The following is a 12,170-nucleotide window of genomic DNA, read 5'->3' on the forward strand; positions in this document are numbered from 1 at the left end:
CATGTAAAAATAGGAATGCAGACTATATATATATATATATATATATATATATATATATATATATATATATATATATATATATATATATATATATATATATATATATATATACATATATATATATATATATAAATATATATATATATATACATATATATATATATATATATATATATATATATATATATATATATATATATATATATATATACATATATATATATATATTATACATATATATATATATATATATATATATACATATATATATATATATACATATATATATATACATATATATATATATATATATATATACATATATATATATATATATATATATATATATATATATATATATATATATATATATATATATATATATATGTCTACAGGTGCTATGTATAACTAGATCTACAGGTGCTATGTATAAATAGATCCACAAGTGCTATGTTTAACTAGATCTACAGGTGCTATGTATAAATAGATCTACAGGTGCTATGTATAACTAGATCTACAGGTACTATGTATAAATAGATCTAAAGTCTCAAATATAAATAGGCCCAGAGGAACCATACTGCTCTTTACAATAATTTGTGTTTTACAATATCCCTCGCCCAAGTGTATTTTGGATTAGTCCCATAATGGCAACATCTATCACCAATGCCTTTTTATTTGTGTAGATATCTATTTCCAATTGTTGTGTTCGTCAACTCTTCTGCTTTTCACTGACGCATTCCCGGGCAACTTTAAAAAATTGTGACCACGTATTCTAGTTTTATGCAATCTCACATTAAATTGCTTTTGTGTTGTTGTTATTTTTTTATGTCTGTTTGTTTTTTTTGGAGACGTCAATCGTCTACCATTCAATTTCAAAACCTCTAAGCACGATGTCACATTCTTCCTTTGTCTTTACCATGACGTCATGCTATTATTTTTTTCTTCCTGACTTAACATAACAATATAAAAAAAATTCTGGTGTGGTCTTTAAGAGAACCTTAATTCTAAAGGTGAACCAGAGAGGAGTGGCATGCTAAAATTATAGCAGGTTTATAGTTCCATTTTTATCTGTGCTGTCTACAAGTATGTGTCAATGCATTTCATTTACCCGGGTCATACTGACCTTAAAGAACACCAAAATGTCGCCTGTGCTACATTAACATAAAAAAAGGGAGGCAGTTTTTTTTTTTTGATGCAGACATAAACTTTGAGCTGTTTGGAAAAAGGTAGGTATGGATTCCTAAAAAGGCACAGACGCTTAAAGAGGAAAATAAAGAGGCTCCTAAATCGAGTCGTGTAAGAAAGGGAAAGAAAAGTCTCATTATGGTCAGTAACATGTCTATAACATAACAGGGTTATGGGGATAAAAGACAAGAAGTCTTTTAACAGATATAGCTGGGGAGGGAAATGTGAGTAAATAAAGTATGGGAGGAGTTTGTGAATAGTGTTGTATGGGAGGAGCTAGTGAATAGTGTTGTATGGGAGGAGCTAGTGAATAGTGTTGTATGGGAGGAGCTAGTGAATAGTGTGGTATGGGAGGAGCTAGTGAATAGTGTTGTATGGGAGGAGCTAGTGAATAGTGTTGTATGGGAGGAGCTAGTGAATAGTGGTGTATGGGAGGAGCTAGTGAATAGTGGTGTATGGGAGGAGCTAGTGAATAGTGTTGTATGGGAGAACCGAATGAAGATTGTAGTTGTATATGAGGACCTATTAAAGAATTGTTACGGGGGAGCTGTTGGGGAGTATCATATTGGAGCTAGTGAAATTTAATCTAAGGGAGGAGCTTGTGAAGAGGATTGTATATTATGTAGAATTTGTGGATTCTGTTGGGAAAACTTAGCGGAGAATATTGTATGGTAGGAGCTAGTGAAATGTAATCTATGGGAGGAGCTTGTGAAGAGGGTTGTATACGTGGACTTTGTGGATTTTGTTGTAAGGGAGGACATAGTGGAGAGTGTTGTATGGTGGTGAGGAGGAAAGGGTTGTTAGTGGTTGTTGGGAGCAAGTGAATTGTAGTAGTAGTAAAAGTAAAGTTCCTGTGACCTCGGCATATAAAGGAATAGTGTGGTAAGCAATTTGTCCAATCGCCATTATTTTCCCAAACTTGAGTTAAATACCCATCAGAGTTAGTAGATGGACTCATGTCATGGACAATTTGCTGACTTGAACGCGGATTCGAACTAAAGACTTGTGTGTTAAATCTAGCGCTCTACCGCTAGACCTATTGTATTAACATGGTATTGTGATAATTGTTCGTATGATTGGAAGTGTTGTATTGTTATGAGAAGTGGTTGGTGTCCGTCTGGAGGAAATTGTTGGTGTTCGTTGAGAGACGGTGGTTGGTGTTTTTATGAGAAAGTGGTTGGTTATTAGTGTTCGTTATGAGAAAGTGGTTGAAACTCGTTGGGAGAAGATGGTCGCTATTGCTTCGACTAAGTAGTTGATGGTCTTCAGTGAGTGGTTGGTGAGTGGTTGGTGACTGACAGGTAATGACAGGTTGTCGTTAAAAGGGAGTGGTCAGTTGTGGTACGTAGTGGTTGTAGAAAAGCTGTTGATGGTGTTATTGAGGGAGTTCTCTGTGATGGTTGCGAGGAAGAAGTTGTTTGTGGTTAAGAGAAAGTTGGTGTTGTTTTGAGCGCGTGCTTAGTAGTAACAGGGGAGGGAAGGTTTGGTGGGTTGATGGAAAGTGGGGATAATAGTAGTTGGGAGACAGATTGTGGGTAGGTGGTGTGTGGGCGGTGTTTGTTGGGAAGGAGGGGATGGTTAGTCGAAGCTGTGAGGGGAAGTTGGTAGTTAGGTTTTTTTTTTAAGTTTTGGAGTAAGTCATTGGAGGTTGGATTTAAGGGAGTGGTGGTGTTAGAGGGTGTTAGAGGTTGCTGTTTTTGTTTGCAGGGGACAGTTGGTGGTAGTTGGCAGGTTGAGGATGGTGGTGGTTGGCAGTGTGAGGTTGTTGGTGGTAGGCAGGGGGCCGTTGGTGGTAGTTAGCAGGGGGCAGATGGTGGTGGTTGGCAGGGGGGCGAAGGGGGTGGTTGGCAGAGTGAGGTTGGTGGTGGTTGGTAGGGTAAGGTTGGTGGTGGTTGGAAAGGAGAGTTGGTGACAGTTGGCAGTGTGAAGTTGCTTATGGTTGGCAGAGGCAGTTGGTAGTGGTTGGCAGCCACAATTAGCGGTGGTTTTCAGGGTGAGCTTGGTGGTGGTTGGCAGGGTGAGGATGGTGGTGCTTGGCAGAGTTGGTGGTGGTTGACAGGGGACAGTTGGTGGAAGTTGGCAAGGTTAGGGTTGTTGGTTGTTGTCAGAGTGAGGTTGGTGGTGGTTGGCAGGGTGAGGTTGTGGCAGTTAGCAGTGGGCAGTTGGTAGTAGTTGGCAGTGTGAGGTTGGTGGTGGTTGGCAATGTCAGGTTGGTGGTGGTTGGTAGGATGGGGTTGATGGTGGTTGGCAGTTTGAGGTTGCTGATGGTTGGCAGAGGCAGTTGATAGTGGTTGGCAGCTAAAGTTTGCGGGGGTTGGCAGGGTGAGGTTGGTGGTGTTTGGTATGTAGAATTGTTGGTGGTTGGCTGGGTCAGGTTGCTGGTGGTTGTCTGGATGAAGGTGTAATGGTTGGCACGGTGAGGTTGGCGGTGGTTGGCAGAGGCAGCTGAGGTGGTGGTTCGCAGAATGCGGTTGGTTGTGGTTGGAAAGGATAGTTGGTGATGGTTGGCAGTGTCAGGTTGCTGATGATTGGAAGAGACAGTTGGTAGTGGCTGGCAGCCAAAATTAGCAGTGGTTGAGAGGGTGTGGTTGGTGGTGGTTGGCAGGGTGAGGTTAATGGTTGGCAGGGTGAGGTTGGTGGTGGTTGGCAGAGTGAGGTTGGTGGTGGTTGGTAGGGTGAGATTGGTGGTTGGCAGGGTGAGGTTGGTAGTGGTTGGCAGAGTGAGGTTGGTGGTGGTTGGTAGGGTGAGGTTGGTGGTGGTTGGCAGTGTGAGGGTGCTGATGGTTGTCATGGTGTGATTGGTGGTGGTTGGCAGGGTGAGGTTGGTGGTTGTTGGTAGGGTGAGGTTGGTGGTGGTTGGCAGTGTGAGGGTGCTGATGGTTGTCATGGTGTGATTGGTGGTGGTTGGCAGGGTGAGGTTGGTGGTTGTTGGCAGGGTGAGGTTGTGGTAGTTAGCTGGGGGCAGTTGGTGGTATTTGGCAGTGCGAGCTTGGTGGTGGGTGATAAGGAAATGTTGGTGGAGGTTGGCAGGGTGATGTTGCTGGCGGTTGGCAATGTGAAGTTGGTGGTGGTTGGCAAGGTAAGGTTGCTTGTGGTTGTCAGGATGAGGGTGTGGTGGTTGGCACTGTGAGGTTGGCGGTGGTTGTCAGTGTAAGGTTGGTGGTGGTTGGCAGAGTAAGGTTGTGGTAGTTAGCAGTGTGGTTGGCAGTGTGAGGTTGCTGATGGTTGGCAGAGGCAGCTGGTAATGGTTGGCAGGCACAGTTGGCGGTGGTTGGCAGGTTCAGCTTTGTGTAGTTGTCAGGGTGAGGTTGGTGGTTGGCAGGGTGGGGTTAGTGGTGGTTGGTAGGGTGAGAATTGTGGTGGTTGGCAATATGAGGTTGGTGGTGGTTGGTAGGATGGTGGTTGGCAAGGATAGTCGGTGATGGTTGTCAGTATAAGGCTGCTGATGGTTGGCAGAGGCAGCTGGTAATGGTACGAAGCCACAGTTGGCGTTGGGTGGAGGGTCATCTTTGTGGTGGTTGGCAGCGTGAGGTTGGTGGTGGTTGGCAGGATCAGGGTTTTGTGGTTGGAACGTTGAGGACTCGGTGGATGTCAGTGTGAGGTTGGTTGTGGTTGGCAGGGTGAGGTGTGCTGATGGTTGTCATGGTGTGGTTGTTGTGGTTGGCAGGGTGAGGTTGGCGGTGGTTGGCAAGGAGAATAAGTGAAGGTTGGCAATCTGAGTTTGCTGATGGTTGGCAGAGGCAAGTGGTAATGGTTGGCAGGGAGAGGTTGGTGGTGGTTGGCAGGGTGAGGTTGTTAGTGGTTGGCAGTGTGAGGTTGGTGGTGGTTGGCAGGGTTAGGTTGCCGGTTGTTTTCAGGAAGAGGGTGTGGTGGTTGGCACGGTGAGGTTGGCCGTGGTTATCAGTGTGAGGTTGGTTGTGGTTTGCATGGTGAGGTTGTGGTAGTTAGCAGTGGGCAGTTGGTCATAGTTGGCAGTGTGATCTTGGTGGTTGATGATAGAGTGATGTTGGTAGTGGTTGGCAGGGTGAGGTTGGTGGTGGTTGGCAAGGACAGTCGGTGATGGTTGTCTGTGTGAGGTTGCTGATGGTTGGCATTGGCAGTTGGTAATGGTTGGCAGCCACAGTTAGCGGTGGTTAGCAGAGTGAGGTTAGTGGTTAGCAGCGTGAGGTTGGTGGTTATTGGTATGTAGAGTTTGCGGTTGTTGGCAGGGTAAGGTTGGTGGTGGTTGGCAGGGTGATGTTGCTGGTGGTTGACAGGGTGACATTGGTGGTGGTTGGCAGGGTAAAGTTTGGGTTGTTAGGATTATGGTGTGTTATGTGAGGTTGGTGGTGGTTGTCATGGTGAGGTTGTGGTGGTTGGCAGGGTGAGGTTGGTGGTTGTTGTCAGTGTGATGTTGGTGGTGGTAGGCAGTTTGAGGTTGGTGGTGAATGATAGTGTGAGGTTGGTGGTGGTTGGCAGTTTTAGCTTGATGGTGGATGATAGGATAAGGCTTGTTGTGGTTGGCTAAGTGAGGTTGGTGGTGGTTGGAAGGAGTCAATTGGTTGTGGTTGGCAGGGTGAGCTTGGTGAGCTTGGTGGTTGGCAGTATGAGGTTGGTGGAGTTTGGCAGGGTGAGGTTGGTGGTGGTTGTCAGTGTAAGGTTGCTGGTGGTTGGCAATGTGAGGTTGGTAGTGTTTGTCACGATGAGGAAGGTAATGGTTGGTAGGGAGAGTAGTTGGTGGTTGGTAGGGTGAGGTAGGTGGTGGTTGGAAGAGGTCAATTGGTGGTGGTTGGAAGGATCATTGTTTGGTGGTTGGCACGTTGAGGGCTCGGTGGTTGTCAGTGTGAGGTTGGTTGTGGTTGGCAGGGTGAGGTTGAAGGTGGTTGGTAGGGTGAGGTTGGTAGTGGTTGGCAAGGAGAGTTGGTGATGGTTGGCAGTATAAGGTTGCTGATGGTTGGCAGAGGCAGTTGGTAGTGCACGGCCGCCACAGTTATCGGTGTTTGGCAGGTTGAGCTTGGTGGTGGTTGGCAGGTTGAGCTTGGTGGTGGTTGGCAGGGTGAGCTTGGTGGTGGTTGGTAGGGTGAGCTTGGTGGTAGTTTGGCTGGATGAGGTTGGTGGTAGGCAGTGTGAGGGTGCTGATGGTTGTCATGGTTGTCATTGTGTGGTTGTGGTGGTTGGCAGGGTGAGGTTGGTAGTGGTTTAAAGGGTGATGTTGGTGGTGGTAATCAGGGTAAGGTTGGTGGTGGTTGGCATGTAGAGTTGGCCGTGGTTGGCATGGTAAGGTTGCTGGTAGTTGGCAGGGTGAGGTTGTGTTTGTTAGCAGGCGGCAGTTGTTTGTAGTTTGCAGTGTGAGCTTGGTGGTGGATGGTAAGGTAATGTTAGTGGTGGTTGGCAGGGTGAGGTTGGTAGTGGTTGGCAATGTCAGGTTGGTTGTGGTTCGCAGGGTGAGGTTAGTAATTGGCAGTGTGAGGGTGCTGGTGGTTGTCATGGAGTGGTTGTTGTAGTTGGCAGTTTGAGGTTGGCGGTGGTTGTCAAGGAGATAAGTAAAGGTTGGCAATGTGAGTTTGCTGATGGTTGGCAGAGGCAAGTGGTAGTGGTTGGCAGGGAGAGATTGGTGGTGGTTGGCAGGGTGAAGTTGTTAGTGGTTGGCCGTGTGAGGTTGGTGGTGGTTGGCAGGGTTAGGTTGCTGGTTGTTGTCAGGAAGAGGGTGTGGTGGTTGGCACGGTGAGGTTGGCCGTGGTTGTCAGTGTAAGGTTGGTTGTGGTTTGCAGGGTGAGGTTGTGGTAGTTAGCAGTGGACATTTGGTAGTAGTTTGTAGGGTGAACTTGGTGGTTGTTGGGAGGGTGAGGTTGGTGGTTTGCAGGGTGAGGTTGGTGGTCGTTATCAGGATGAGGGTGAGGTTGTGGTGGTTGGCAGTGTGATGTTGCTGGTGGTTGTGAGGGTGAGGTTGGTGGTGGTTGGCAGCGTGGGGTTAGTGGTGGTTGGTAGGGTGAGGTTGGTGGTGGTTGGCAGGGTGATGTTTGTGGTTATTGGCAGGGTGAGGCTGGTGGTGGTTGGTAGGGTGAGATTGGTGGTGGTTGGCAAGGAGAGTTGTTGATGGTTGGCAGGGTAAAGTTGCTTTGGTTTGCTAGGATGATGGTTTGTTAGGTGAGGTTGGCGGTGGTTGTCAGTGTGATGTTGGTGGTGGTAGGCAAATTGAGGTTGGTGGTGGTTGTCATGGTGAGGTTGTGGTGGTTGGCAGTTTTAGCTATGGTGGATGATAGGATAAGGCTTGTTGTGGTTGGCAGGGTGAGGTTGGTAGTGGTTTGAAGGGTGATGTTGGTGGTGGTAATCAGGGTAAGGTTGGTGGTGGTTGGCATGTAGAGTTGGCCGTGGTTGGCATGGTAAGGTTGCTGGTAGTTGGCAGGGTGAGGTTGTGTTTGTTAGCAGGCGGCCGTTGTTTGTAGTTTGCAGTGTGAGCTTGGTGGTGGATGGTAAGGTAATGTTAGTGGTGGTTGGCAGGGTGAGGTTGGTAGTGGTTGGCAATGTCAGGTTGGTTGTGGTTCGCAGGGTGAGGTTAGTAATTGGCAGTGTGAGGGTGCTGGTGGTTGTCATGGAGTGGTTGTTGTAGTTGGCAGTTTGAGGTTGGCGGTGGTTGTCAAGGAGATAAGTAAAGGTTGGCAATGTGAGTTTGCTGATGGTTGGCAGAGGCAAGTGGTAGTGGTTGGCAGGGAGAGATTGGTGGTGGTTGGCAGGGTGAAGTTGTTAGTGGTTGGCCGTGTGAGGTTGGTGGTGGTTGGCAGGGTTAGGTTGCTGGTTGTTGTCAGGAAGAGGGTGTGGTGGTTGGCACGGTGAGGTTGGCCGTGGTTGTCAGTGTAAGGTTGGTTGTGGTTTGCAGGGTGAGGTTGTGGTAGTTAGCAGTGGACATTTGGTAGTAGTTTGTAGGGTGAACTTGGTGGTTGTTGGGAGGGTGAGGTTGGTGGTTTGCAGGGTGAGGTTGGTGGTCGTTATCAGGATGAGGGTGAGGTTGTGGTGGTTGGCAGTGTGATGTTGCTGGTGGTTGTGAGGGTGAGGTTGGTGGTGGTTGGCAGCGTGGGGTTAGTGGTGGTTGGTAGGGTGAGGTTGGTGGTGGTTGGCAGGGTGATGTTTGTGGTTATTGGCAGGGTGAGGCTGGTGGTGGTTGGTAGGGTGAGATTGGTGGTGGTTGGCAAGGAGAGTTGTTGATGGTTGGCAGGGTAAAGTTGCTTTGGTTTGCTAGGATGATGGTTTGTTAGGTGAGGTTGGCGGTGGTTGTCAGTGTGATGGTGGTGGTGGTAGGCAAATTGAGGTTGGTGGTGGTTGTCATGGTGAGGTTGTGGTGGTTGGCAGTTTTAGATATGGTGGATGATAGGATAAGGCTTGTTGTGGTTGGCAAAGTGAGGTTGGTGGTGGTTGGAAGCGGTCAATTGGTTGTGGTTGGCAGGGTGAGCTTGGTGAGCTTGGTGGTTGGCAGTATGAGGTTGGTGGAGTTTGGCAGGGTGAGGTAGGTGAGGTTGGCAAGGAGAGTTGGTGATTTGGGCAGTGTGAGGTTGCTGATTGGTTGGCAGAAAGAGTCTCTAGTGGTTGGCAGCTATAGTCTGCGGTGCTTGGCATGGTGAGCTTGGTGCGTGTTGGCAGGGTGAGGTTGGTGGTGGTTGGTAAGGATAGTTGGTGGTTGGCAGGGTGAGGTTGGTGGTGTTCGGCATGGAGATTTGGTGGTGGTTGGCAGGGTAAAGTTGCTGGGGTTGTCAGGATGAGGGTTTGGTGGTTGGCACGGTGAGGTTGGTGGTGGTTGTAAGTGTGAGGTTTTTGGTGGTTGGCAGGGTAATGATTTGTTATTTAGCTGAGGGCAGTTGGTGGTGGTTGGCAGTTTTAGTTTGATTGTTGGTGATAGGGTAAGGCTGCTGCTGGTTGGCAAAGTGAGGTTTGTGGTGGTTGGAAGGTAGAGGTTGGTGGTGGTTGCTAGCGTTAGGTTGCTGGAGGTTGGCAGTGTGAGGCTTATGGTAGTTAGCAGGGTAATGAAAAGTGGATGGCAAAGAGAGTTGATAGTGGTTTGTATAGCTAGGTTGCAGATGGTTGTCAGGGTGAGATTGGTGATGGTTGGCAACAACAGTTGGCAGGGCGAGGTTGGTGATTGGCAGAGTGAGAGTTTTGGTGTTTGGCATAGAGATTTTATGGTGGTTGGCAGGGTGAGGTTGGTGGTGGTTGGCAAAGTGAGGTTGGTGGTGGTTGGCAAAATGAGGTTGTTGTTGGTTGGAACGGAGAGTTGGTAGTGGTTAGCAGTGTGAGGCCGCTGGTGGTTGGAAAAGTGAGGTTGGTTGTGGTTGGCTGTGTGAGGTTGCTGGTGGTAGGCAAAGTGAGGTTGGTGATGAATGGCAGGGTGAGGTTGGTTGTGTTTGGTCGGGTGGTTGGTGGTTGGTTGCTGGGTGGGTTTGGTAATTGGCAGGGTGTGGTTGGTGGTGTTTGGCAGGGGGCAATGGTTGGTGGTTTGCAGGTAGCAGTTGGTGGTGGTTGGCAGGGTGAGGTTGGTGGTGGTTGGCAGGGTGAGGTTGGTAGTGGTTTGCAGGGCGTGGATGCTGGTGGTTGACAGGGTGAGGTTGGATGCCGTTAGACGAAAGTAATGTCATTAAGTGCACATAATTATCCAACCAGCTTAATTAGAAAACATTAAGACTAAAAACAAAGAAATAAGACAGGTAAACCCTTTTCAATTGTTAAAGTAAAAAAAAATTTGGCAGAATTACAATCTGGTAACTTTGTCAAATAATTTAATCTAGTTGTAATTTTAATTTCATTCAGAATTATTTTTCTTTCCATAAAATAATATGTAGTAATTACTCAAGTCAAATATTTTTTTTAAATAGCTAGCAGTTCAGATCTGGGTATATTAAAATATAATTATCGTATTTGATGGCTTTACAAATGTTGTTAAAAAACTAAACAATTTAACTTCCCCAAAAAAAATACAACTTTCTCTTTCTAATTTCTAGCGATGTTAGCAAACATTCGGAGCATTTGTTACTCACCAGTTAAGCCTTGTCGCTTGCGTAGGTTTAACTCTCAGGCCGTCACCCACCGCAACAGGTTGTCTGAAAGGCACAGAGTACAGGTGTAGGGGAGATAACTTCTGGCTCCGTCAGTCACGTGATACAGGTGGAGGGGAGTTACCTGAGTCTTCGCTGTCAAGGAGGGGGGGGGAGGGGCGAGACTTGGTTTATAATCCTTTACTCGCCCTTTCCCCGACGAGGTGTCCTTTCCCCTGAAAACAATGAGCTCTCCTGGGTTGGTTAATAAATTGTTGAAACGGAAATCACCTCGTCAAAGGTGTCTGGTGAATCAGCTTTGTTCGCTCGGGCAGGGGTGTGCTCGTGTGACAATTTATACTTAGTTTTATTGCGTGTGGTGTGGAGGGGGTTGAGCGAAATTGCCTTTTATCGAGGTAGCTTAGTGTACCGGAATTGCAAAGAACGCGACACAGGGTGGGTTAGAGCAGTGGGTGGGGGAAAGGGGGGGGAGAATTTCACAGGTCGTGATATACTAGGTCAGCGGTTCCTAAATGTGTCAATGCGTTAGGGAGAGCGATGGGTGGTGGGGTGTTTTACATAGGGTCTGGTAGTTAAAACATGATCGGGACGAGCGGCTCCAAGATGTATCAAGGTGTGGGTGGATCGCTTGTAAGCAAAATGGAGATGGTGTGTGGGAGTAGACGTAAAGTAAAGTTTCCCTTTCAAACCTGACGGTCTATGGGGCAAGTGAAGTAGAGTTCATTTGTTTCTAGACTTGGTTGGGCGTAAAGAAAAATAATACGAAATCACTACAAAAGTGATAAATATTTATGTATGTTGTACTTATTTTATCTTAAGCATTTTACGTGATATAATCAAATACGTATTTAAAATAATATATAATGATACTCGCGTATTTGTATTTTCTTATATAACAGTAAGGCAGTGCAATCGGGCTATAGAAATATAGAAGTTTGTGACAATTCCGCTTGTTGTTTTGAATAGAGCTATAGTAAGAGAATTATATAAAACTATCAAATTCTGAAGGTCTTTAAGAAATAGGAATTAGAGCGTAATACCTCACTATAAAGCACTTACCTTTTGATATATTGGTATTATGCACATACGGATTGTAGAATAATATTGCGTAGAAAAAAGAATAGCGCACCTAAACTATTAAAAAAAATTAACAATACGATGTCTGTTTAAAGTACTAGTGTAAAGTACTACTTCTAGAAATCAAGAAAAATGTAACAGAACCAAGCGATTACGAACTTATAATATATGGTAAATTTAGTCCATTTAACTTATGCGTATTCATTTCATCGGTATTTTAGAACCCATAAACAGAGCAGACTATTTCTTCCAGTGCTTGTAGGTCACTCAGAAATTGAACGTAATCCAAGTATAAGAATCTTATACTTAATATAAAATTCCATCTACCTAACTGAAATAGTACTCAAGTACTCGTGTTCACACAGAAAAAAATAGTACATGAAAGTAGATCTAGTAACAAATATATTAAATTCTTTTTGCTGCTGAATTAATCTTTTTAAAAAAAAAAAATAATAATTCTAACTCAGCGGTCTGATACTAAATTAAAAGTCTGACAGTAAAATAATCCAAGGGAAACAAATGCGAGAGATTCATAATCTGTTTTCTTGAATTGGTTATCTTTCTTTTCATAACAAAAATACTATTTAATATTATCAATCATGTGTATACTCCGTACAAAATAGTATAACTGCAAAATGCGTGAAATTCGCACGAAAGGGCTATCATTGTTTCGGGAGTGTGGAGGGGGTGACACCATTAGTTGCCGAAACGGGTGTAACCCGACCTTGCTACGCCCCTGCTATGAAGCACTAATTTCCCGATCTATTAGTATTATACTATTATACACATACAGATTGTAGAATACTATCGCGTAGAAAGTAGAAAAGCGCACCAAAAGTGACAAAAATTAACAATATTTTTGGCTGTTTGAAGTACAAGAGTAAAGTA

The sequence above is a fragment of the Physella acuta genome, unplaced genomic scaffold, assembly GCF_028476545.2.
Source record: "Physella acuta isolate Inbredline_101_S28 unplaced genomic scaffold, ASM2847654v3 ptg001889l, whole genome shotgun sequence".
NCBI lineage: Eukaryota > Metazoa > Mollusca > Gastropoda > Physidae > Physella > Physella acuta.